Source organism: Mirounga leonina, unplaced genomic scaffold (genome assembly GCF_011800145.1).
Source record: "Mirounga leonina isolate KUSES-001 unplaced genomic scaffold, KU_Mleo_1.0 Mir_84, whole genome shotgun sequence".
In the NCBI taxonomy this organism is placed as follows: domain Eukaryota; kingdom Metazoa; phylum Chordata; class Mammalia; order Carnivora; family Phocidae; genus Mirounga; species Mirounga leonina.
The window spans coordinates 2,950,968-2,978,290 of record NW_023270827.1 but is presented as its reverse complement, the minus strand read 5'-3'; the positions used below and the strand labels follow the sequence as shown (position 1 = coordinate 2,978,290).

The 27,323-nt window shown below is 37.3% G+C and overlaps 1 protein-coding gene across 1 annotated transcript in view; it reads left to right on the top strand.

Annotated features, from left to right (window-relative positions):
- Positions 1-27,323, top strand: part of LOC118002892 (A-kinase anchor protein 6-like) — a 286,565-nt gene that overhangs the window by 246,665 nt on the left and 12,577 nt on the right. The window lies entirely within an intron of this gene.

Sequence of the window (27,323 nt, the reverse complement as noted above, 5' to 3'; positions counted from 1 at the left end):
GTCGAGGATTGTGCTTCTGATCTCTATGGGACATTGACACAAGGTCACTCCTTCAAGATTGAGAGAGGTAGCTGATTTGCCTAATACATAGAAACAAACACAGAGAGTCAGACAAAATGAGGAGACAGAGGAATATATTTCAAATGAAAGAATAATGCAAAACCTCAGAAACAGAACTTGATGAAATAGAGCTAAGTAGTCTACCTAATATATAGCTCAAAGTAATGGTCATAAGGATGCTCACCCAACTCAGGAAAAGAATGGATGAACACAGGGTGCCTGGGTGGCTCAGTCATTAAGCAGCTGCCTCAGCTCAGGTCATGATCCCAGAGTCCTGGGACTGAGTCCCACATCGGGCTCCCTGCTCAGCGGGAAGCCTGCTTCTCCCTCTCCCACTCCCCCTGCTTGTGTTCCTGCTCTCACTTTCTCTGTCTCTGTCAAATAAATAAATAAAATCTTTAAAAAATAAAAAGAATGGATGAACACAGTGAGAAGTTCAACAAAGAGATAGAAAGTATAAGAAAGTACCAATTAAAGATGAAGACTACAGGGGCGCCTGCGTGGCTCAGTCGTTAAGTGTCTGCCTTCGGCTCGGGTCATGATCTCAGGATCCTGGGATCGAGCCCCACATCAGGCTCCCTGCTCAGCAGGAAGCCTGCTTCTCCCTCTCCCACTCCCCCTGCTTGTGTTCCCTCTCTCGCTATGTCTCTGTCAAATAAATAAATAAAATCTTTAAAAAAAAAAAGATGAAGACTACAATAACTAAAATGAAAAATGCACTAGAGGGAATCAACAACAGATTAGATGATACAGAAGAACAGATCAGTGACTTAGAAAACAAAGTAATAGAAATCACAGAGTCAAAACAACAAAAAGGAAAAAGAATTTTTAAAAATGAGAATAGTTTAAGGGACCTCTAGGACAGCATCAAGTATACTAACATTAGCATTATAGGGGTCCAACAAGGAGAAGAGAAAGAGAAAGGGGATGAAAACTTCCCTAACCTAGGAAACAGATATCCAGGTTCAGGTACCACACAGAGTCTCAAGCAAGAGGAACCCAAAGAGATCTAGGTCAAGACACATTATAATTAAAATGTCAAATATTAAAAATAAAAGAAAAGAATCTTTAAAGCAGCAAGAGAAAAACAAATAGATAAAAGGGAACCCTCATAAGGCCATCAGCTGGTTTTTCAACAGAAATTTTGCAGTCCAGAAGGAAGTGACCTGGTATATTCAAAGTGATGAAAGGGAAAAACTTATACCACAGACTATTCTACCTGGCAAAGTTATCATTCAGAATTGAAGGAGTAATAAAGAGTTTCCTAGCCAAGCAAAAAGTAAAGGAGTTTGTCGCCATTTAACCAGCCTTACAAGAAATGTTAAAGGGACCCTTTTTTTTTTTTTTTTTTTTTAGGATTTACTTATTAAGAGAGCATGCACAAGCAGGGGGAAGGACAGAGGGAGAGGGAAAGTATTTCAAGCAGACCCCCCATTGAGCACGGAATCTGACACAGGGCTTGATCTCACAACCCTGAGATCATGACCTGAGCTGAAACCACAAATCATACACTCAACCAACTGAGCCATCCAGGTACACCTAAAGGGACTTCTTTAAGCAAAAAGAAAAGGCTATAACTGAAAGACAAAATTCTCACTGGTCAAGGCAATTATATAATAAAGGTAGTGGATCAACCACTTATAAAACTAATGTGAAGGTTAAAAGACAAAAGTAAAATCAACTTTATAATAATTAGTCATTTTTGTAATACACAAAATAAAAATATGTGAAGTATGATGACAAAAACATAAAACATGGGGAGGGGTTGAGTAAAAGTATAGTATTTTAGAATGTGTTCGGATTTAAGCAACCATCAGCCTAAAATATACTGCTATATATACAGGTTGTTATATATGAACTACATGGTAACCACAAACCAAAAACCTATAATAGATCCCCAGAAACAAGGTGAAAGGAATCCAAACATAACACTAAAGAAAAGCACCAAACCACAAGGGAAGAAAAGCAACAGAAGATAAAAGGAATAAAGAAGAACTATAAAAACCAGAAAACGATTAACAAATGGCAGTAAGTACAAACCTATCAATAATTATTTTAATGTAAATGGACTAAATTCTCCAATCAAAAGGCATAGGGAGACTGAATGGATTAAAAAAAAAAAAAGCAAAACCCATCTAGATGTTGCCTACAAGAGACTTATTTCTTATCTAAAGATACACAAAGACCACAAATGAAGGTATGGAAAAAGATATTCTGTGCAAATAGAAATAAAAAGAAAGCTAGGGTAACAATACTTATATTAAACAATAGACTTTAAAACAAAGACCATAGTAAAAGATAAAGACCATCACATAATGGTAATTGGGTCAATCCAACAAGAGGATATAACATTTGTAAATATTTATGCACTCAACGTAGGAGCACCTAAACATATAAAGCAACTATTAACAGACATAAAGGGAGAAATTGACAGCAATACAGTAATAGTGGGGAACTTTAATACCTCACTTACATCAGTGGATAGATCACTTAGGTAGAAAATCAACAAGGAAACATTGGCTTTAAGTGACACATTAGACGAGATAGACTTAATAGATACACACAGAACATTGTATCTAAAAACAGGAGAATATATTCTTTTAAGGTGCACATGGAACATTCTCCAGGATAGACCACTTGTTAGGGCACAAAACAAGTCTCAATAAATTTAAGAAGATTAAAATCATATCAAGCATCTTTTCTGACCACAATGCTACGAAAGTAGAAATCAATTACAAGAAGAAAACCACAAAGCAAAAACAAACACATGGAGACTAAACAACATACTATTAAATAATCAATAGGTCAATGAAGAAATAAAAGAGGAAATCAAAAAATACCTTGAGACAAATGAAAATGGAAACACAGTACTCCAAAATCTATGAAACATAGCAAAAGCTGTTCTAAGAGGGAAGTTCATAGCAATATAGGCTTACCTAAAATATCAAGAAGTTTTTCAAATAAACAATCTAACTTTACACCTAAAGAAATTAGTAAAAGTAAAAACAAACCCCAAAATTAATAGAGAGAAAAGAGTACAGATTAGAATGGAAATAAATGAAATAGAGAAATGATCCAAAAAAAGAAAGGATCAGTAAACCAAGAGCTGGTTCTTTGAAAAGATAAACAAAATTGATAAACCTATAACCAGACTCATCAAGGTAAAAAGAGAGAGGCCCAAAATAAATAAAATAAAAAATGAAGGAGGAAAAGTTCAACCACAGAAATACAAAGGATCTTAGGAGACTACTACCGGCAATTATACACTAACAAAGTAAACCTAGAAGAAATGGATAAATTCCTCAAAACATACAATCTTCTAAGAGTGAATCATGAAGAAATAGAAAATCTGAATAGACCAATTACTAGCAAGCAGATTGAATCAGTAATCAAAAAACTCCCAACAAAAAAAAAGTCCAGGCTTCACAGGGGAGTTCTACCAAACATTTAAAGAAGTGTTATTATCTATACTTCTCAAATTGTTCCAAAAAAATTGAAGAGGAAGGAATGTTTCCAAACTCATTTACTGTGGCCAGCATCACCCTGATACAAAAAACAGACAAAGATGCTACAAAAAAAAAAAGAAAAAGAAATTACCAGCCAATATCCTTGATGAACAGATGCAAAAATCCTCAATAAAATATTAGCAAACTGAATTCAACAGTGCATTAAATGGATCATAAATCATGATCAAATGGGATTTATTCCATGGGTGCAAGGATGATTTAACATCTGCAAATTAATCAATGTGACATACCACATTAACACAATGAACGGAAGAAAATCATATGATAATATCAATAGATGCAGAAAAAGCATTTGACAAAATTCAACATCCATTTATGATAAAAAGTCTCAAAAAAGTAAGTATAAAGAGAACATAACTCAACCTGATAAATGCCATAAATGAGAAACCCGCAGGTACCATCCTAGTCTTTTCCTCAGGAAAGATAGGAACAAAGAAGAATGCCCATTCTCAGCACTGTTATTGAACAATGTATTGGAATTGCCACCACAGTTAGGCAAGAAAAAGAAAGAAAAGTCATCCAAGTTGGAAAAGAAGTAATAAAACTGTCACTATTTGCAGATGGCATAATACTATCTATAGAAAATCCTAACAATTACTCCAAAAAACTATTAGAACTAATAAATGATTTCAGTAAAATTGCAGGATACAAAATTCATTTTCAGAAATCTGTTAGGTTCCTTTGCACTAATAAACTACCAGAAAGATAAATTAAGAAAACTATGCCACTTAGAAGTACATCAAAAAGTATAAAATATCTAGAAATAAATTTAATGAAGGAGATGAAAGACCTTTACTGTGAACACTTTAAGACATTGGTGAAAGAAATTGAAAAGGACACACATAAATGGAAAAATTACTGTGTTTATGAATTGGAAGAATTAATATTGTTAAAATGCCCATACTATCCAAAGCAATGAAAAGATCTGTAATCTCCTATCAAAATCTCAATGGCATTTTTCGCAGAACTAGAACAAATAATCCTAAAATTCGTATGGAACCACCAAAGACCCTGAAGAGTCAAAGCTGTCTTGAGAAAGAAGAACAAAGCTGGCAGTATCATCCTCCTGGATTTCAAACTATACTCCAAAACAATAGTAATCAAAACAGTATGGAACTGGCACAAAAACAGACACAGATCAATGGAACATACCAAAGAACCCAGAAATAAACCCACACTTAAATGGTCAATTAATTTACAACAAAGGAGGCAAGAACATACAATGGGAAAATACACTCTCTTCAATAAATGATGTTGGGAAAACTGGACCACTACATGCAAAACAATGAAATTGGAGCATTTTCTTATATACCAAAAAAAACCCAAAAAAACCTCAGAATGGATTAAAGTCCTAAATGTGAGACCTGAAACCATGAAACTCCTAGAAGAAAACATAGGCGTAAGTAATCTATTATCAAATAGCTATTGGCTATTTCAGTCTTAGTGATATTTTCTTACCTCTATCTCCTCAGGCACATACAACAAAAGCCATAAAACAAATATTGCTACATCAAATTAAAGAGCTTTTTTGCACAGTGAAGGAAACCATCAACAGAACAAAAAGGCAATCTGCTGGATGGGAGAAGATATATCTGATAAGAGGTTAACATGCAAAATAATTATATAAAGAACTCACACAATTCAATATTGAAAAAAATCCAATTAAAAATGGGCAGAAGAACTAAATAGACATTTTCTAAAGAAGACATACAGATGGCCAAGAGGCACATGACAAGATGTTCAACATCACTAATCATCAGGGAAATGCAAATCAAAACCATAATGGATATCACCTCACACCTGTCTGAATGACTATTATCAAAAACACAAGAAATAAATGTTAGCAAGGATGTGGAGAAAAGGGAACCCTCATGCACTGTTGGTCAGAATTTAAACTGGTACAGTCACTATGAAAATCAGTATGGAGTTTCCTCAAAAAATTAAAAATAGTACTACCACATGATTCAGCAATTTCATTTATGGTTATTTATTTGGAAAAAAAAAAAAGAAAATACTAATTGGGAAGACATACGCACCCCTAGGCTCATTGCAGAATTATTTACAATAGCCAAGATACAGAAGCAACCTAAGTGTCCATCAAAAGATGAATAGACAAAGAAGTGTGTGTGTACACACACAAACATATATGGAATGGAATATTACTCAGCCATAAAAAAGAATGAAATCTTGCCATTTGTGACAACATGTATGGACCTAGATAGAAGGTATTATGCTATGTGAAATAAATTAGACAAAGACAAATACCGTATCATTTCACTTATATGTGGAATCTGAAAAGCAAAACAAATGAACAAACAAAACAAAATGGAAACAGACTCATAGAAAGAGAGAACAAACTGGTGGTTGCCGGAGGAGAGGGAAGCAGGGGATAGGAGAATTGGTGAAGGCAGTTAAGAAGTACAATCTTCCAGGTATAAAATAAAATAAGACCATGGGGGTGTAATGTACAGCATAGGGAATATAATCAACAGTATTCTAAAAACCTTGTATGGTGACAGATGGTAACTAGACTTATTATGGCGATTATTTTAATGTATATAAATGTCATTCACTGTTGTAAACCTGAAAATAATATAGTATTGTATGTCTATTATACTTCAATTAAAAAATAAAAATTTTGAAAAATAAAATAAGAGGTCTTTGGGCAGTACAATTCCTCCTTTCTCTTACAACTTTCCCAGTTTAGTTTCCTCTGTCACCTGCAACATTTGAACAAATGTTGTACCGATTTGGATACACTCAACGGAAATCAAGATATAAACCAATAAGCAAAAGGATAGAAGATTTTCTTCAGTTTTTGGAAATCTGAGAGTGTGATTTTTTAAAAAATAAAACCTTGTGAAGACACGGGAATCATACTCAGGAAATGAAACTGGTTTGACATAGTGTCAAATTATATTTATCGGTGATGTCCCCAAATAATTTTCTAATTCACTCCTAGAGTTTTGTGGAGAAATGTCCAGGAGTCATTCCTGCAGACACCACTAGCACTGAATGGATGCACGTGGGGGACAACAACAGTGCACTGAACAAACAATGGCTTTTTCCCCACAAACACCAGTGGTGTCCCCATGGGGCAACACTGTATACTACAACCATTTTGGATTGATCCTGCCTTCACATTCATGCTGGGACCCATCTCTGTAAAATACTATAATGCTTGTAATATAAGCCTGTACAGTACCCAGTGCAGTTCTGCTTAGCCCTTTTCAAAACCCAAACCTTTAAAATTTATCTTTTCTATCTCAGTTTTTTCCCCTAACTCCTCATATAAGGTCTCTGAATGGTCCCATCACTATTTTCCTTGTTAGGAGGAGTAGTTATCAGTAGCAAACAAATCATTCTTGCTTTTCAGATGTTTTAAACAGAAAAAAATCTGTATTCTTTTGAAATACCTTTATTTTAGCAAGTGTACCTTTGACTCCTTAGTGGATGTAGGATTTTATGTTTTCATTCACAAAAAAATTCCTATTTTTTTCTTTTTGCCCTGGCATTCCAGAGCTCTAGCATTGAAAACAGAACCTGGAGTTCAGAAAACCCTGCACATTTATTGGCCTTGAAAGTATGCAACACATCTAGCCACATAATTGAAAATAATAAGGCCACAATAAATGGGATGGCCCCAGGGTAAAACACCCAAGGGACTCAATTGGTGTCACTTTGCATCAATGTCCATGCATCATGGTAATTGAGGTAACATAACCAATTACCACATTTTAATTAGAGTTCTAAGAACTTGAGAAAATTTGCAATGATGAGATAGCTCACTTTTAAAAAGAAAAGGAGGGAAGGAAGGAAAGAAGAAAGGAAGGAAGGGAAGGAAGGGAGGCCTGCCTACATAATATGTTACTCAAGCTTGTTTCTTGTAAGCAGAGTTTGCATAAAATGATGTTTTGTGAGTCTTTATTTGTAATGCTTTTTCTATCTCTCAATCTTATTATTTGGTGATGTGCTTTGAGAAACCAAGTATTTTAGAATGCTCTTTGTGACTAAAGTAATAGAGCGCTCTCACCCAAATATGACTGATGGTTTTAGAAATTTATGACCAAAGAAATTCTCTAGAAAGTGGCCTTGGCTTATAATTTCATTTCCTATCTAAGTGTTTCTCACCATTGTAACTTGGAGATTAATTCTAAGTTTTAAGTCAGTGTCTGAACACAATGACACATTATTAAATTACATATTTCTCTGGTTCTGGTTGCTAAACAAAAATAGACTTGGATTCCACCCACCCCCCTCAAAAAATTAAAGGCAGAAAGAATTACTGCATTTAGAAAATAATTTTGACTTGTGGCAATTATTTTTATAAGGCTAGAGTTTAAGTGAAAAACCTCCTGTAAAATTTTAGTGCTGCTACATAATCAAGTAATTATGTAATTACTTGTACTTAATTACTTACAAGAGAGATGGTTGTTAAAAGATCTTTATACATGTCAAAAAACAGCTTTCTTCTTTAGAGAATTTCTAGCCAAGCTTCAAATACCAAAAAGCTCTTTTAAAATAATTTCCAAGAAGTTTCTTTTTCTTTCATAAATTCTTTACCATTTTTTTCAAATGTATGAAAGTGCATTATACACAGCTCTCCATTCCCTCTCTCCTGTTTCCACTCAGTGAGAACAAGGAAGGAGGGGAGAGGGGAAGGAAGGAAGAAAGAAGGAAAGTTGAAGGGGTTGATGTTAAATATAAGATACGTGTCCTTAGTGTAAGGATTTCCTGTAAACAAGAGTAGATTTTCAAGGGAAGTTGAGTAATTTCCTTTCCTTGAGTATTGCAGTGGAATGCCGTGACCAAGAGCTTAGCCCAGACTTTCCCACTTAGCAGCACTGTGATCATGGCAAATTTTCTAGCTTTTCTATGCTTCAGTTTCTTCATCTATAAGATGGAGGTAGACAATAATATCCACCTCGGTTTATGTGAGGTTTAAATGAATTAATAGTTGCAAAGTCCTTTGAACAACTGCTGCCTCAGAGTCAATAAATGTCAGCTGTTATTATTATTTATTACAGGAACCGAGTCTTATTTATCTTTGTAATTGTCTAGAAATCAATACATTGCCTGGCATACTGGGCAATGAATATCTTTTTACTTAATAAACACATGAGCAAATGGAAGAGAAGTGAGTAGTAGCTGAGGAAATCTTGTGCAATAGATTCCATGGTTGACATAACTTCTCCATTCCAGCCAGAATTGGCCAAACCTAAACCAGTTAAATTAATTCCAGACACACCCCTCTCAGCACTGGTTGATTTTATTTTCTCTATTGTTCTCTTATTTTTACTTTAATTGATGTCTTCTGTTTTAGGCTAAGATAGCTCTTCTTTTCCCTTCAGTTTTCTAAGATAGGAGCTTAGTTTATTAATTTTTAGATCTCTCTTCTTTCCCTAATATATGCATTTAATGCTATAAATTTCCCTCTAAGCACTACTTTTGCTGCATCTCACAATCTTGATGAATTGTATTTTAATTTTTATTTAGTTTACAATGTTTAAAAATTTCTCTTGATACTTCTTTAACCCATGTCTTATTTAGAAATGTGTTTTTTAATCTCCATATATTTGAGGATTTTTCAGCTGACTTTCTGTTACTGATCTCTAGTTTAATTCCATTGTGGTCTGAGAACATACATTGTAGGTATGATCTCTGTTTTTTAAAATTTGTTAAAATGTATATTGTGGCTCAGAATATGGTCTGCCCTGGGGAATGTTCCATGTAAGTTTGAGAAGAATGTGTATCCTGTTGTTTTTGAGTGAAATTTACATAAATGTTTATTAGATCCAGTTGCTTGATAGTGATATTCAGGTCAGCTGTATCCTTACTGGTTTTCTGCCTGATTGATATATCAGTTACTGAAAGAATGGAGCTAAAGTGGAGTCCTCAGCCACTGGTTGAAATCCAGCTATAGTAATGAATTTTCTGTTTCTCCATGCAGTTCTATCAGTTTTTGCCTCACACATTTTGATGTCCTCTTGTTAGACGCGTACATGTTTAGGATTGTTGCTTCTTCTTGGGGTATTGATCCCTTAATTATTATGTAATGCCCCTCTTTATCTCTGATAATTTTCCTTGTTTTCTGAGTCTGCTTTGTCTGAAATTTATAAAGTTAGTCCAGCTTTCTTTTGATTGATGTTAGCATAGTATATCTTTTGGCATTCTTTTAACTTTTCTGAATTTTTGTGTTTAAAGTGGAGTTCTGTAGACAACATATAGTTGGATCTTCTTCTTTTATCTACTCTGAAAATCTGTTTTAATTGTAGTACTTAGACCATTCACATTTAAAGTGATTATTAATATAATTGGATTAATATTTATCATGTTTGTAACTATTTTCTATTCATTGCATTTGTTCTTTATTTCTTTTCCTTGTTTTCCTGCTTTTTAAAGTTTAAATGGCACATTTTGTATCGTTTCATGTTGTCTTCTCTTTTAGCAAATCAAAAATTATAGTGGTTGTCCTAGAACTTTCAAGACACATGTTAAACTAATCCAAGCCTGCCTTCAAGTGTAGGGCAAGTGACTTATAACAAGAGATTTCTCTATTCTTTCCTGCTATCCCTTATAACACCACTGCCATTCATTTCCCAAAACATTGTTTCCATTACTACTTTAGATAAACAGTATCTTTTAGCTCAGTTAACAATAGGAAAAATGATTTTATTTTACCTTCATTTATGCCTTCTTCATTGCTTTTTCCTTTATAGAGATCCAAGTTTCTGATCTATGTAATTTTCCTTCTTTCTAAAAACTTCTTTAGTGTCCTTGTGTTTATCTCCTCTGTTGCTTTTGAGGTTTCCTAAGAATTCTTCAGATATTTTGCCACTCTTTTAGCTGTAATCCACTCTCTACTGGCACTCTATGTGGTGTAGATAATGAGTGGGGGAGGAGAAGTGTTTTATAATTTTAAGATTAACTCTCAGTTTGGGACACCTGGGTGGTACAGTCACTTGAGCATCTGACTCTTGGTTTTAGTTCAGGTTGTGGTCTCAGGCTCATGAGATCAAGCCCCACATTGGGTTCCCTGCTCAGTGTGGAGTCTGCTTCAGATTCTCTCTTCCTTTCCCTCTGCCTTTCCCACTCGTGCACGCTCTCTCTCTCTCTCCAAATAAATAAATAAATCCTTAAAAAAAAAAAAGATTAACTCTCAGTTTTAGTGAGCGTGTGCCCTTGGGCTGTGTCCTTTATAAATGTTTCTTAGTTTTCCTACCCCTTCAGGGAGACAGGAAAGCTAGGAGTTCCAACCAGTTATGGCTCTAGTAGCTTCTGCTTTCAGTAAGTAGATCTCATTTGTGATTGTCTGGACTTGCCTGCTTCTAAGATTTCAGAATATCAGTTTTCCTGGCAACCTCAGTGCTTGGATGGGTACAAGAAAAGTCACTGGCCTTCACTTTGTTTAGCTTTTCCTTCTTTTGAAGACAGGAGTGACAACATCCAAAGCTCTTTACCTATCAGAGCTAAAATCAGAAGTCCTCAGCACTAGTTGAAATGAAGTGTTCTAGGGAGTGCCTGGGTGGCTCAGTCGGTTAAGCATCTGCCTTAGGCTTGGGTCATGATCTCAGGGTCCTGGGATCGAGCCCCACATCGGGCTCCTTGCTCAGGCAGGGTGCCTGCTTTTCCCTCTCTGCTCTATCCCTCCCCTCGTTACGCTTTCTCTCACTCTCTCTCAGATAAATAAATAAAAAATCTTTGAAAGAAAAATAAGAAATGAAGTGTTCTAACCCAAACTAGGGCCCCGGAGTTTAGTACTAGCTGCAGTAGAAGGGCAAACCTGATCCAAGGCTGCAGGCTGTAAATCCAAGAGAAATCTAAGATGCAGGATAGGATCAAGCAGAGGAGTTTCAAACCTAGATTGAAGCAGAAGGGCTATGAACAGTAAGCCCAAAAGCAGTGAGAGTGATTCCCGAAGGAGTGCGGACCTTTTTGATAGAGAATCTGTAGAAATGGAACTATTGTTGGTATAAGTGGTTTGGGGCTGGATGTAGGCTTCTATTTCCTGAGTAGTTTGGGGGTGACGAGTTGATGAAAAGTCACACTCTCCTTTTTCTGTTTTCACCATTCCCGTTTTAGTCCACTCCTGGCACAGCTTAATGGCTAGAGTAGACTCCCTGTCAGTGTGTTGATTTCCAACTAGCCTCTTTAGTCACTCAGCATACCACTGTCTGGCTTTACTGACAGAAATACCATTGGAATGATGTTATCCCACTGAACAAGGATATGTTGTAGCTCCATTTTGCTTGCAAATTTGAGTTCATAAACTTCCAAGCCACATATACTAGCCCCACTCTGACTACTGTCAACCTAAGTAAGGAGTAAACTGAGGCAAGCTCGAATGACTAGAAATTGAGTTTATTCAGGAATCCAGAGGAATTGTAATTCAGGAAATGCATGCTGTAGCAAGCTACAGGTGAGTCCACGGAGGGTTTGGGGTGAGCTGTATTTATAGGCAGAGAGTATAAAGGTTGGGAAGTCCAGCCAGAGTCCAAGCAATAAGTTCATTGACTTGAGGATGGGGAGAGATTCTTGGCAGATCATTGATCAGGAGATAAGTCTCAATCTTGTGTAAGTCAGGAATTTAAGATAAATCTAGTTTCTCAGTTCCTAAGTTCTGTTCTTCTGAGGGAGAATGTGTGAGATTCTCCAGTCTCTATCCTCCAGTTCCATTTTGTATTAAAATCCTTTCACACTACATAAACCATTTGCCCTAATAATTGCCCATCCAGTTAGTTCTAAATTCTCAAAAAATGGGCAAAGGGTATGATCAAATGATAAATAAATACAAAGTAATAAATACAAATGGTTACTAATCCCATGAATAAATATCCAATCCAATTAGTAATGAAAAAAATGCAAAGTAACATAGTTTGTAAATTGCTATTTCTTACCCATCAAAAGGAGGGAAAATTAATGACATATTCCCGTGTTAGAGAGGTGAGAATGGGTTGCAAGCTGGCATAATTACGTGTTTAGCTACTTATCAATATCCTAAAAGTTGTCACACCCTTTGGCCTAGTATTTATTCTTCTCAAATTTACTCTCAGAAAATAATCTGAGCCATTTATATGAATATGTCTATCATGTCTTATTTAAAAAATCAAGCATAAATGGAAACAATAGGGATTTATAATATGTACTTAAGTAAACTGTAAGTTGTTGGAATATTTAAACCCATTAAAATCATGTTTTTTAGAAATGTTTTTCAAATCCTATTAGTTTTACTTTTTTTTTTTTTTTTAAGGTTTTATTTATTTTTTGACAGAGAGAGACACAGTGAGAGAGGGAACATAAGCAAGGGGAGTGGGAGAGGGAGAAGCAGGCTTCCCGCAGAGCAGGGAGCCTGATGCGGGGCTCGATGTGGGGCTCGATCCCGGGATTCGATCGCGGGATTCCGGGATCATGACCTGAGCTGAAGGCAGACGCTTAACAACTGAGCCACCCAGGCGCCCCATTAGTTTTACTTTCAAAAGAGCTCTGAAGTCCATCCAGTTTTCCCTAACATTACGCCCCCTTAGTCGGAGCTATTGGCATCTCTCATAAAGTGTTTAGGATATTACGTGGCACAGAGAAAGTGCTCAGGAAATGTTAGTTATTCCGTTTACCTGTATCACTGCAGTAACGTCTAAAGTTGTCTTCCTCCCATCAAGTTTTGGCCCCCTTCCAGTCTGATCTCTAGCCTGCAGCCCATGTAATCTTTTAAAAAACACTCTTCTGATCACTCCACTTTGCCTGCTTCTGCAGACTTATTTCCAGTCACATATCCTGTCTCTGCAGGCCAGACCCACTACCTGCTGTCAGGCCCCCAAATGCAGCATGTTCCTCCTGCCTGAGAGCCTTGTTCCTTCTGCCTTTACCACTCACCATGCTGTGAGTTGCCTCCCAGATAATTCTTATTATCCTTCACAAATCAGGGGAAGAACCACTTCCTCAGGCAAGCTTTTCTTGACCTCTTGGAGTAGATCAAGTTCGCTTCTTATATCTTATCACAGATTGTAATCTTACCCACTAGGTAAATCTTACCCACTAAAACTTGTCTGTTTTATTCAGGACAGGACAGTCAATAAATATGTGCTGAATGAATTTGCTGAATATATTTTGTTGAATGAATGACATTGTCTACAAAGTTCATATTAACTTTCTTTAGTCTACTTACTTATTTTTTCTTCCTGTATCAAATTGCCATTAATTCAGTCTTCATTGACCCACTTCTCCACCTTCTCATATATTCATGGCTTTCCCAATCAAAGAAACCTCTAATTATATTTATGTCAAGTATAGCTTCCCATCCATGTACCTTGAATTAGTTAGAGGTGAGCTAAGATATTGAAACCTTCATCCCGCCTGGTGGAGGGGTAGAGGGGGTGATGCTGGGCAGGGCCTGGGAGGAGTCCAGGCCATTTGCCTTCTGTAGTGAGGCACCTCTTCCTTCCTTCCTGGTAAGCAAGTCTATATTAGCATTTTTGATATGTCATAACTTGAAAAAGATTGGGAAGCACTGGTCTAGAAATAATAGGTATTAAGCCTTAATACCAACCCGGTGATCTTGAAGCAATAGTCACATTTAAATTTTGATTGAAGAGAAAACATTTAATTGAAAATGCCAGTAGGGTCAAATAATTTTCTTATCCTGCTATAGGAAGATCAGATTTACTCTACTTTTCTTTTTTATTCAGGTCTAATATTATAGGTCTGTTGTTTCACTAGAGTTTTGTGTTTATGATTTTTTAACATATAAATGACTAAGTTTGCTGAATGTCAAGAAAAGATTTTGTTTTGTCATTGAGGGGGTTAAAATTGAAATACCAATATTGAAAAAGCAAATTTTTGCATAGAAAAGTATAGTAAAGCAAGATAGTAAAGGCAAATCCATAGGCCCTAAGTCTGAAAAACCAAAGGTATTTTAACTTAGGTTAAATATTCTTCCCATAGTCATAGTACCATCAGTATATCATTGCTGATTATGCAAGAGTTGGATTCTGAATATTTTACCTATTTGCAAGGAAGGTTTGTTGTCTGATTACATTGGGTCATGGAATTGGAAGGGACTGAACCTATTGGTACATAATCAAGAGTACCTTAAGTACCTACTATATGCTCAGCATTGTTCAGAGATTTATCTACACAGAAGTACAACAGGACATGATCTTCACTCTGAAGAAATTGGCAAGCTATATGGAGCGATAGTAAGATAATATTGACATAAATGAGACAATAATTATTCCAATCTGTGTTTGAGCTGAAAATGACAGCACCAATTACAAAACTAAATACAAAGCTGCAAGATACTTGAGAGGTGAGTCTGTGCTCAGTTCACCTTTCTATCTGCTCAGTGATTGGGCCGTACTATGCAGTAAGCGTTCGGTGAACATTTGTTGAATGATTAAACAAATGTCAATACTAAATTGTATGATTCTATCACTGGTGTATGAATCAAATGAGAGAGAAACCGCTGAAGGCAGAGTATCCAGATCAATCTTTATAGAGGAGTTTAAGACTGAATTTTGGGAGACTTGGTGAGGGCAATAGAAACCACATTCATTCATTCATTCAGAAAATATTTATTGAGTAGTTGCTATGAACAGAGGCATGGCGACATGAGTGAGCAGGGGATATTCATGGGGCATTTACTGTGGTGAAGGTCAGCTTTGGAAGCATTAAATTAAATTTTGGTCATTTTTATATGACCAGATTATAGAATGCCTTAAAAGTCAGTCAGAATAATTTAGAAGAGAAAAAAGCCACTGAAAGTTGTTGGTGTTTGGTTTGTTTTGTTTTGTTTTTAATGACAGGAGTAATACCATGAAAGGATTTATTTTAGGAAGCTTGGTTTGAGAAGTGGTATGTAGGATTATCCTGAACCACACTGTTCTCCCTTCTGTCTTTAAAAAAAGTCTAGGGATAGATTTTTCACAAGCTTTCATGGGAGTCTATGAGAATGTTTATTTGCCCTTTCAATAGCAAATCCTTCTGGTGAGTCTCACCTTCTTTTTCTTGCTGCAGTGTAATTCCATTTCTTGAGTTTGGAGTTTTGGAAAGAGAGAACTTTTTCATTGTCCTAGTCATGGTAACCTTCCAAATGCTGTGGAAAATAAGTCCCTGTATAGCCTTTTCCCCCACCAGGTAAAATAACTCCCAACTCCCTTGACCTTTCTCAAATGATTTGTTTCTTCAATGTTAAAGAACATTCCTTGACTATTAAACTTTAACGATATCTAACCAGCTAGATTCTCCTGCATGGCCCTGATTTCTCCCCTTGTTTTTACACTTAAGCGAAAGTAAGTATCATGACAATTACTTCTAAATATTAAAGTACTAGAAGTTCCTAAAATAATCCCATTTCAAGAGCAGTTTTTGCATATAAGAAAAGTCACCCTTGTCCAATGTGGGATAAAGAAGTTTTAATTTGGTGGAAGCTAAAAATATCTGGCATTCTCAGGCACCTGGGTGGCTCAGATGGTTAAGCGTCTGCCTTCGGCTCAGGTCATGATCCAGGGTCCTGGGATCGAGTCCCACATCGGGCTCCCTGCTCCTTGGGAGCCTGCTTCTCCCTCTGCCTCTCTCTCTCTCTCTCTCTGTCTCTCATGAATAAATAAATAAAATCTTAAAAAAAAAAAAAATCTGGCATTCTCTTTATTCCTCACCTTGTCACCATCATCACTTGTTGTTACCTTCTTAGCTCTTCATATAGCTCTTGTCATCCCCAAGAACTGGAAAGGTTGCCATATTATTATGGCAATAAATATCTAGAGAGTTGTCCCTTCCTCCCTAGGATGCCCATACATCTAGCCATGAACAAGAAGGGTCAACTCATTTGAAGCAAGCATGCCATCGGCATGTGCAGGAATGAGGAGAGAAGAGAAGTTAGCTAAGGACTCTAGGCAAGTTCTGTCCACTCTGTGGTATGTTCCCAGCTAGAGCTTTAATGGGCCCAGATGGCCTACTGGACCTGCCTTAAAGAGCAATGCGCTCAGCCAGAATTATCAAGGGCGGCACAAGGGCGAGGTAGGGATTCAGGTATCTGTATATTAAAGGTCATTCCTGTACGATGACTAACCCATGTCATTCAAATCGAGGCATAATTGCAATCGGTTGAACTCACAAGACAAAAGCACAGAATATGAAGGGATCCAAAGGATCCAGGCCTTTTTGCTCTTTTTCTTGTTTCACGGTCTGAAAGAAGCCACTTCAAATGAGGGAAGGGAATCCAATTTTCCAAAAGCAGTTCCTCTGTATTTTTTTTTCTTTCTGAGAGGAACTCCTACAGTAGCAGTGGCAAAATAAACAACGATGTGTTGGATTTTGTTTCTCTTTATCTATATGACATTTGTGTCATCACCGGCGCTCTAATCCATATTCAGGTCTTCATGTTTGGTGTGCAGTAATATGTAAATTATCTTACCAGCTGCATGGAGCAGTGTTTGTTTATTCTATTTCTTTGGGCACTTCACAGAACTGAATTTCTGCCAAAATGGGGCTGCTTCGGGAGCACTAATGCTCCACGAGGAAGTTTTGAAAGGAAACGCACATCGTAAGTCTTCACTCTGTGAAGCAGCAAAATCAAAACAAACTTTCTGTTTACTAAAATATCGGTATTATGAATGTAAAATAATGTGTTTGTTAAAATATAATGAGCGTGCTGCCCATCTCGGGGATGCTCGGCATACGTGGGTTTTGGAAATGAGGACACAATGCTGAGAGAGCTGGTGCATTTTTATTCTTGGAGAGAAAGTAGGTGAAATGAAACAGACAGAGACAACATCTCGAAGTTTAAGGGGAAAAGAAATATTTCAACATGCATATTAATCTCTGGAAACACATGGCATTTACATGCATTTAAATGTGGACAGCTGTGGCGTTTAAGTGTTAAAAAATTTCATTAATGATGCATAGAGCTATCTACTTCTGTTGGCAGGCCTTTCAGTCTTCAATCTGACACTTCCTTTTTTATCCAGCAAGCTAATTTCCCCTCTTTTGTGAGTAGTAACTGTTTTCACACTACTGCTTACCCAGCAAGCCTCCTTATTGTTTCATGGTTAATTATCTTCTCCAGCTTCACCTTCCCCAGCGTAGGGAGCAGGACTGTTCCTCCCCAGCACTAATGAAAGCTGGGTTTTATGGGTACACTGTGTAAATAAATGCAAGGTCTGATCAGGCAACATAATAAATGAGTTCCTAAAGTTTATGGAGTCACAGCTCATCTAGTGATTTTGCTAAATAACGAGAGAAAATGATTAATTTGGTGGGAGGAGGGACTTTAAATTTGGAGAAAAAAATCACGCTTTGTTACCTTGGTATGGAGCCTATCTGCAGATAAACATAAGGGATCTCTAGTTCTCCATGTATTCCCCACGCTTCCTAATAGCAGCGGTGATGTTTGCCAGGAGAATGTCTTGTGTAAAGTAGACCTTTGAAAAATATTGTTGATTTAGTAAGAGCTGGAGGTCACCTGCATTATAGTACCCTGATTACTTGCTATTTATTAAGGAAAAAACAAAAAAAAAGCAGTCAAGGTTTATGTAGTCAACGTATGCTACGCCATGCACGGGCTGCAAACAAAGCAGGGATAAGTCACAAATGCTACTGTTGTCGAGTGCCTAGAGTAGAAAATTCAGCAGGTCTTGCCCAGGTAATTAGCTCCACCGGCTGGTTGGTGTCTTGCCTCCCTGGACTATAAACTCAGCATATTCTCTAAATTGCCATCTTAAGGATCCCTATCTGAAGGGTTTGGGGCTTAGAGTTACTTTTGGTTATTTTTGCCTTTGCCTTGCAAAAGGATTTTAAGGGATTAAGGTGACCCTAAACCTCTAATATAGCTTTTTATTTTTTTTTAATTTACAAAATGAATTCACATTTTGAGATCATTTTTTCTCTAGAATGAAATTTACATGTCTTTGACTTGGGAACCTTTGATTTGGGTTACAGTTTGAATTAATGTTCCAACATTCAAAACTCTCAAGTGCCTCCTCCATGAGAGACCAGGACCAGAGCTCCTATTGCAATCAAGACAGTTTTTAAATATAATCGGATCTTAGGATCCTTAATATTTCTTGAGATCGCAAAAAGAAAAATCCCCCCAGGGATTCTGCATTTTTAACGTGTCTAAGGATTCTAGGAATCAAAAGTATAAAATCTCTTGGAAACTTACTTCAAAGATGTTTATTACCTTATAGGAAAATTCATCCTGAAATTTCAAGCAGCTTTTCCAGCATCAAGTGTAACTTGTATACTCTCTCATCACTTTTATGGAGGGAATAGTGACAATGCCAGGGAGATGTTCTAGCAATTCTGAGAATGTTTAGCTCTCCCTAAGTCTGAAAGCAATTACCTTTAAAGGAGTCTATTAAAGGTATAAATCAAATGAAATAAAATCAGATAATAGAAACAAGGGTTAAGCCATCATAAGAAAGTGAATCATAGATGAGCTGCCTGTTAATCATCTTAAACCTTGGGCCAATCAGATGATAAACTCAGAAAAGCAAGATAAGTTTGATTGATTGGGAGGGAAAAGAGACTAAAATTATATGTACCATTTTTGATAATCTGGTTTATCAAAATTGGCCAACATTTTAGTCTTAGTTTTTTTCTCCGAACATTGCGTTGTAATCACAGTCTTAGAATTAAAAAAAATAAAAACCAAAACGAAACCACCCACACCCTATTTATCTGAGAGGAGCAAACAATTAAGAACAATAATAACACCGTGTTGGCTCTTAATGGTGAGAATGAAAAGACACACAATTCTCTCAACTAATACGTACTTTGTGAAGAGCATTATCCGATGTTTGGCTTTCCAGGCAGACCTCAGCATGTTGGCAAGGCTCTCCTTATACATTAGGCTACCTCAGGAGCATGCCACAAATCTCGTGTTCTTAAAATTCAGTCTGAACTTGGAAACCCAAGTCTATGTCACAGAGAAGCCTGTGTGCTAGGAAACTTCATTTGTTGACAGCACTTTTCACCTCCTCTTTACTACGAATGTGCTCGTAGGTTTTAAAAAATGCAGGTTTTTATTAATGGGAGATCCTTATTATAAAGGAGCGACAAGAGTCTACTTTTCACTAAGGCAAAGGTGAGGCAAAAACAACATCCAGAGGCACAAAACTCAAATGTTATGTCAGTCCTGACTGTCAAAAGGCAAACACCAAACAGCTAAAACAATGCCAGAAAAATGAGGCCAGATGTTATCATTAGGGGGAAGAAAGTTGTTTACGAGACTTGACATGTGGTTCCAGTCATTGTCATCCAAGTAGGTTTACCACGTGCTAGAGTGTAGAAAATGCCACCATTTTATTGTGGTTGGGTTTTTACAACTTTACCGAAGTTATGTTTCTTCTGTACTTCCTTTTATTTGTTTCCGTTCTTTATAATACTGAAGAGGTCAGATAAAGACATTCTTTTATTTAAAAATTTCTTCCTAAGTTCTCTTTTTGATTCATTTTTAAGCAATTCTGAATTTAGTTACTTTCTTGAAACTCTGGGGAAAAATTTTCAGGGAAACAAAATAGGGACGAAGAAGAGAAAAATAAGTAATTTTCCTATTTAGTCTGTTGTGACTATGATGAAAGTGTCAATATGTTTGCATATAATGCAACAGTCAAGACAGAATAATTTATTTACCAATGATAGTAAGATGGTTTTTCTAATTACTTCTGGTAAAACACTCCAGAGCTGGGTGGGAAGGTACCTTTTTTCCACAGTGGATGCCTAAGAGATACAAGTAATGATTTGTACAAGAATTAATGTGTTTAAGGACAACATAGCTTGGAGCAAGGCGTCTGACTATTGCTACGTGGCTTTAGTACTACCAACACTGAGGCTACTGCACCTACGAGTTCTTTAGTGATTGTGACAATATCTAAATGTCCTTAATTGATTGGCGCAAACATATTGCTTCTTAATCTAAATAGCCCTCCTGTGGGGCAGGCTCTCCAGTGAAACTGAAGTTGCAGAAAGGGAAGAAAGCAGGGCTTATATTTTATGGATCCTTCTTTCGTCTGTGGAATTCCTTCCTACAGCCTCATGATCACCTTGTTTATTGAACCTTGCACATTCTTTGGCTTCCGTGGTCGCTCCACTTCTATTCCCCTTCCAAGACTGATGCTGGAGGACAAGAAAGGTGGTGAAGAGCACCTGGTAGGACAGGGCTCCCAATTTCAACAGCAGTTTTACTGTGGATCTGGGGTTCCTTCAGGCTGACACATCCGATGCTCATTTCCTCACCTCCCAGCCTCTAGGACCTTACCTCTCTAAGGTTACAAATGACTTTCTTCTTGCTAATTCGGTGGCTTTCCCTCACCTCCCATTCTCCTTATCTTTTCTACTGTTCTGACACTCTTAAGCACCCACTGCTTTAAATGTCCCCTTCTCTCAGCTCCCAGAATATTATACCAGTCCTACTTGGATTTTCCTGCTGTTTGTTTCGTTTGCTGGTTGCTCTTCCCTCCTATAAAAGTACCCATAAAGCTCTATCCCATGTGCCTTTGCTTCTTACTGTTCCCTCTTCTTGCAATGTCCCCCTCCCCCCCCAAACTTTCTCTTGAGTTCCTTTCTCTTCAACATAGCCTATATACCCTGCAAAATAATAGACAACAGCAATGTGGCTAAACTCAAGGCAGGGGAGTCTGTAGGGTGAAAAGAGGCAAGACAGAACTGTGAGACATACTGTCATCTAAAAGGCAACTGAAACGGATTTTATGAGGAGGCTTAGCATCAAAGTAATCAAAAGAGGAAAAAATTCAAGAAAAATGGAGTCAAATACTACAGAGGAATCCAGTAAAATAAGGTCAAAGGAGATTGGACTATCCCAGCAAATAAGGGCTCTATTAATCCCACTCCTCCCTCCTCAAGAGACTGCTGGCTGCATCAAAACGAATGAAGTTGAACCAAGAGAAGTGGTACACACGGCATGCTCTTTTCTTCAGCGTTTCTGAGAATGATGAGCATGTGCACAGACCAAAGGAGTGTGTAATAAAAAATTATCTTTATTTGATAATATATGCACTGAGATATAAATGAATTCAGAAATATTATCTCTTGTAATATTTTTTTTTTAATTTATTTGAGAGAGAGAGAATGAGAGACAGAGAGCATGAGAGAGAGGAGGGTCAGAGGGAGAAGCAGACTCCCCGCCGCGCAGGGAGCCCGATGCGGGACTCGATCCCGGGACTCCAGGATCATGACCTGAGCCGAAGGCAGTCGTCTAACCAACTGAGCCACCCAGGCGCCCCTCTTGTAATATTTTTATAAGCAAGTTCCTCAATAGAGTGATGAAGTCCTGTTATGTTTGATGGTGTTACAGGCTCTGAAACTCAACAGGACTGAAGACTCCTATTAGATTGTTTGTTTATTTTATTTTATTTTATTTTATTTTATTTTATTTTTTAAATATTTTATTTATTTGAAAGAGAGAGGGAGCACGCGCACAAGTGGGGGGAGAGGCAGAGGGAGAGGGAGAAGCAGATTCGAATGCAGGGCTCAATCCCAAGGCTCCAGGATCATGACCTGAGCCAAAGGCAGATGCTTAAGTGACTGAGCCACGCAGGTGCCTGTTCTGTTTTTTTTAATTGGGGTAAATTAGCATAACATAAAATTAATCATTTTAAAGTGAGCAATTCACTGACATGGAGTACATTCATGTGTTGTGTAACCATCACTTCTATCTAAGTCCAAAACATTTTCATTGCCCCAAAAGGAAACCCCACAAATGTTAAGCAATTGCCTCCCTTTTCTTTCCCTCAGGCCCCTGGTGACCACCAATTTTTATTCTGTCTCTATGGACTTACCTAGCCTGAAATTTCATATAAATGAAGCCATACAACATGTGACTTTTTCTCTATGGCTTTCACTGAGCATAATGTTTTTGAGGATACTAGCTTTTATAATTGAGAGGTGGCACCAGCTAGAAAGTCAGAAATTTTCTAGGTAGTTTCACCATGGCAGAATGTAACTTCGGGACCTTTCCCCAGATCTCTTCAATAGTTCATGAGACCACAGCCAAGTCTTTCTTCATGCAGTTACCTCAGTAAAGGTTTTTGAGAACCTGCTTTCTGTCAGGCACTGTTTCAGGTTTGGGGGCTCTAGTGGAGAGAAGACAGACAAAGCCCCTGCCCTCGTGGAGTTTACATCGGGAGGAAAGCCCCTGATTCTTAATATTGGACTCTCTTTTGTCCCTGGGCCCTGTTGAGAACTAAGGCAATTTTTGCTATTATTAAACTCACTTTAAAACAACATCTAATGGATTTTTCATTTTCAACTATTTCAGAAATGTCTGTATCGTCAAGACTAGGAAATATGTCCATGTCAGTACTCATTTTAGTGAGATTTGTGAGATGACTTTGGGTTTTACTTGTCTGTTTTGAGTTTCTGATCAGCTTTGTTATTGAAAAAGAGCATTCACTAGAACAGTTTTTGATCATTAGTGTGAGATAGACTTTCAAAGCATTTTCTGAGCTGAGACAAGTTACTTTAACATTATTGTCAATCTGATAGATAGTGAGCAGGATTTGATTGCTCTCATGTGTCAGTTGTGATAGAAATTCACAGACAATGGACCTGCCTTTTTTTTTTAAAAAAAGATTATTTTCAGGAAATAGAAAGTGCTTGAGTTATGGGCCTTGCTGAGAGCTGGGCAGGTGTCTTTTCTCATCTGGTTATTCCTAAGGGATAAGCCCAGTCAGGACAAAGACAAACCCACACCCCATTTATAGCAGTGGGAGTGAGTAAGGGATCTAATTGATGTTTATTTCATTAAATTCCATGCATGTGGTTGTCCTAAAGAGATTAGTCAACCAGCCACCAGTCTTCATGCAAACATAGTTATGGTTATTTAATTGTCAGTCCTGTCCCACTTCAGCAAAGGGAATCTATGCTGATAGCTGCCAGTCATTGGCGCCTACTGTGTGCCAACCCCCTGCCTCCCCCCCATCCCATAGGACTTGACATACGTTTTCTCGTTTGAAGGTCCCAACACTCCCTAAGGTAGACCCAATGTGCTGTGATTATCTTGGATACACAATTGATGGAACTGAGGCCTATTAAATAGTTGAACTAAGTAACTACTAACTGTTAAATAACTTGCCCAGGACCACAGAGCTAACATGTGAGAGAGGGGATCCAGGATTTACACTCAGATCTATTTGAGTTTCTGCCCTAAATCCCCAAATGGTTGATAAACATTTAGTGAACATTTTTTTTTCATCCCATTTCTTTTTCATCTAACTCTGAATCTATCTCTGCCCCTAAAAGAGGCAGATTACAACAAACTCTGAGTTCTCTTAAAAGCTGTCTTTCCATTTTCTGAGAACTAGCAATTTGTTATGGTTGTTGATGTTGTTTTTGTTTTTAAAAAATTTCCGCCTAAGTCAAATTTAGGAAAACAATTTTGCATCTAATGCTCAGTAACTCTGGTTTTAGATTTGGAGGGGGAGGCAAGAGAAAATAATTGCATCAGAAAAACAGAGCAAATATATGAAAGTTGGAATTTCCCCTTGTTTAATTTGATTCCCCCACCCTGATCTATATGTATTATTTCTCCTTCCTGTCCACCATCTCAAACTTCCATGTGGCCTGCTTTTTGCTCTAAGGTAAATACGCAGATCTTTACTCAATTACAGTTAATCATGTTTCTGTTTTTGTCATTTTTATTTATTTGTATGTTTTTGTTACATTCCACTTTTCTATAGATAAATCTCTATTCCCAAGACTTTGCAAGTGGTGCTGCTTAATAAACTCCTGGATCTGGAATAAATAGGAGGAACACAAATTACAAGACCTCCTAATGGTTTTGCCCATTTAGAGCACCAGAAATTCGACTGAAACAGTTCAGTTCATGCTGATCTTTTTGACCTCCTTTAGATTTTTCAAAAGATGCAAATTTTTAAAGGAAATTAAAGGAATCTAGAGGTAGCTTTATCAAATCTCTGTTGGGGTGTTTTATATGATGTCAGGTTCCTTCATCCCCACACTTTAGCTGGTAATGGTTTCTCATCTCTTATAAAAACCCATTTTTTAACCTATAATTTTAAGAAAATCCTAGAAATGCAGTCCTGGGAGACCTAATTCAATTAAAGCCATACAAGTACAGAAGGAAGTTAATTCTGATGTATGTTACTTGCTACAATTGGAATCTTGATTCTTTCATCATTCATCTTTTCTCCAGCCTCTTTTGCTTTCTCTGTATATATTGTGCTGAAATAAATAACTTGCTTCTAAGAATTAAAAAAAAAACAAACAAAAAAACCCAGCACCAATTAATTCCACTTGTTTCTTGAGCAGATCTGGAAGGGGTGTGTGTATGTGTGTGCAATTATTTATATAGACTTTAGGTTTAGGCCAAATTCTGCACCAATGAAGCAAGTTTATGAATGAAAGAGCCTCACACAAATTAATTTAATTCAGAATTATCTCTGGAATTGCAGTCTCCTATTGGAACCTCATGGACTACTCAGCATCCTTTTGGTTTTGGTCAAATATTTTTAGATTTTGTCTAAATCCATTTTTGATTTATCACTTTATCAAAGACAAGAACATTTGTGCCTTTTAAAAAAGCACCAGTTTCTCTAGAAAAACAACAACAACAAATGGTTAATTAGCTTGAGCATTACTGGCTGCTGAGCTATCATCAAAGAGAGCATTCGACCAAATAATTTTCCTGCAAGTTACATCACTCTATATACATATCATTTCTTTCAAAGATAACTTTTTAGTTATATAAATATCCCAATGCCCTTCCTCTTGGAAACTCTCCGTATTTTCTTGCCCCCAGGGGATATTTTATGTTTGAGGTTAAATCTTGAGGAAATGGAGATTTTATTGAAAATATTGACAGAATTTAATCCACAACAGAAGGGAGTGAATGAGGGCAGAACAAATAGCACTTCTTTCATATGTAAAACTTAAAGTGCAAAGTGAATGATTTTCTAAAAGATCTTGTCAGATAGTCCCAGGAATTGACATACAAAAAATTTCAGCTATTGCAATAAATTTAAGAGATGTATAGGAAGAGAGAGTTAAGGAGGGGAAAAAACAATATTACATCTAAAAGTCTCATCTTTTCCTATGGAAAATTTCCACTACAACTACTAGTTGAGCAAAGGATTTGTTCTTTTAGGTGCTACTGTAAGTTTTCTACTTCCTGAGGCTTGCATTTGTAAAGCCACAAAGGGCAGCATTTGGTCAGAAAATGACTGTGTCCTGGAAGACAAGTCCAAGTTATAGGCGTCCGTTGGGCTAAGCTCCTGACGCACACCCAGATGGCACAATTCCTGCATCTAGTGTGAGCCCCTGGGTTTGGGACTCGCAGAGAAAATCCGTGCTGCTAAATGTTGAAGTCAACCAGAGAGTTACAAAGAGAGCTTCTCTGAAAGACCAGTTCAATTATTTATTAGCACTCTCAGAGTCTGGTGTCAGGCAAGATAGTATTTGAAATTAATACACTATTTGATTAGACTGATTGATTGTTTCTACAGCTGAAGATTTTAACATTCATTAGCCATACTAACCGGTCATTAGTACTTCCTTTATCAGCAAGCAAAGAATAAACAGAAATCCTAATAAAAATTCATCACAGTGAATGTACTCCATACCCAAGTGAGTATGATGACTGCCAGTGTTCTAGATTAACTGCTGTAACATTGGCAGCATGAAAGATTTCTGTCATAAAATTTAAAAATATCCCTTAATTAATGTTTACTTTGTAACTGGACTCTTAAACTTTAGTAGGCTATACAGATAATCTCTTACATATCCAGTATAATAAAGTGCTAATGGGTATTTTACCCTTAATGAGGTTGTGTGGTATCCTTTAACTACTAGTTCCAGGAAGGACTGAGGGCTTCTTGGGAAAGTTTTGTGAATATGTTGCTGGTGAAGCCTTTTCCCCACTACTGAGGAATAAAAGCATCATGGCCTGTTTTTCAACCAGGCTGTTCAAATAATTCTGAATTGTAATGCAAATATGCTGACCTATTCATATTGTGTGATATCTCTCTCTACCTACCATGTCATGAATCCCTTATGGTTTTTAGGACAAATTGAAAGAAATGATAAGAAGGAGAGAAGGTAGGCAGAGAGAACCCTTTATGAATCGACTCAAGGCCTTGAGAATTATAGCTACCTTATATTGACTGCCTCCTCAGCCCTTCACAAGCATTAGCTTATTAGTATTCAGAATTATCTCAAAAGATTGCTAGTGCTAGCCCCCTTCACAAGTGATGCAAAGAGATCAGTACTCAGAAAAGTTAAGCAACTTGCCCAAAGCCCCGCAGCTGGTAGGCAGCAAAATCAGCATTTCAACCACTTTGCATAGTTCTAGAGCCATGCTTATCTGCCTGACTACCCTGCATAAACATAAGCTGAGCTGCAGAGTTCTATTTGAGTTTCTGTCTGTAGATGAGCCTGTCAGGGCCTGCATATCTCTATCACCTCTCTTGGCTCTAGCATGAATCAGGACAGCTGGGCAGCAAGTTGAGGATGGTGAGGGAATCTGGACAGAGTCCAGGAACCCATTCAACCACTGTGTCCCAGAATAATGTGTCAAGCTCTACCTAAACCGAGTTAAAACGAGGATGTCCAAGGAAAGATCAAGGATCCCAAGTATGCAGAGTGCAGTGTAAGAGAAGCTGGGCTGAGTCAAACTTGAGAGTCAGGAAAGTCTTCAGATAGTTGTTATTCTAGGGCTGGAGGTGGGCTGGAGGGAAGGGTTCCTGCTTATAATAAATAGGGAAAGGA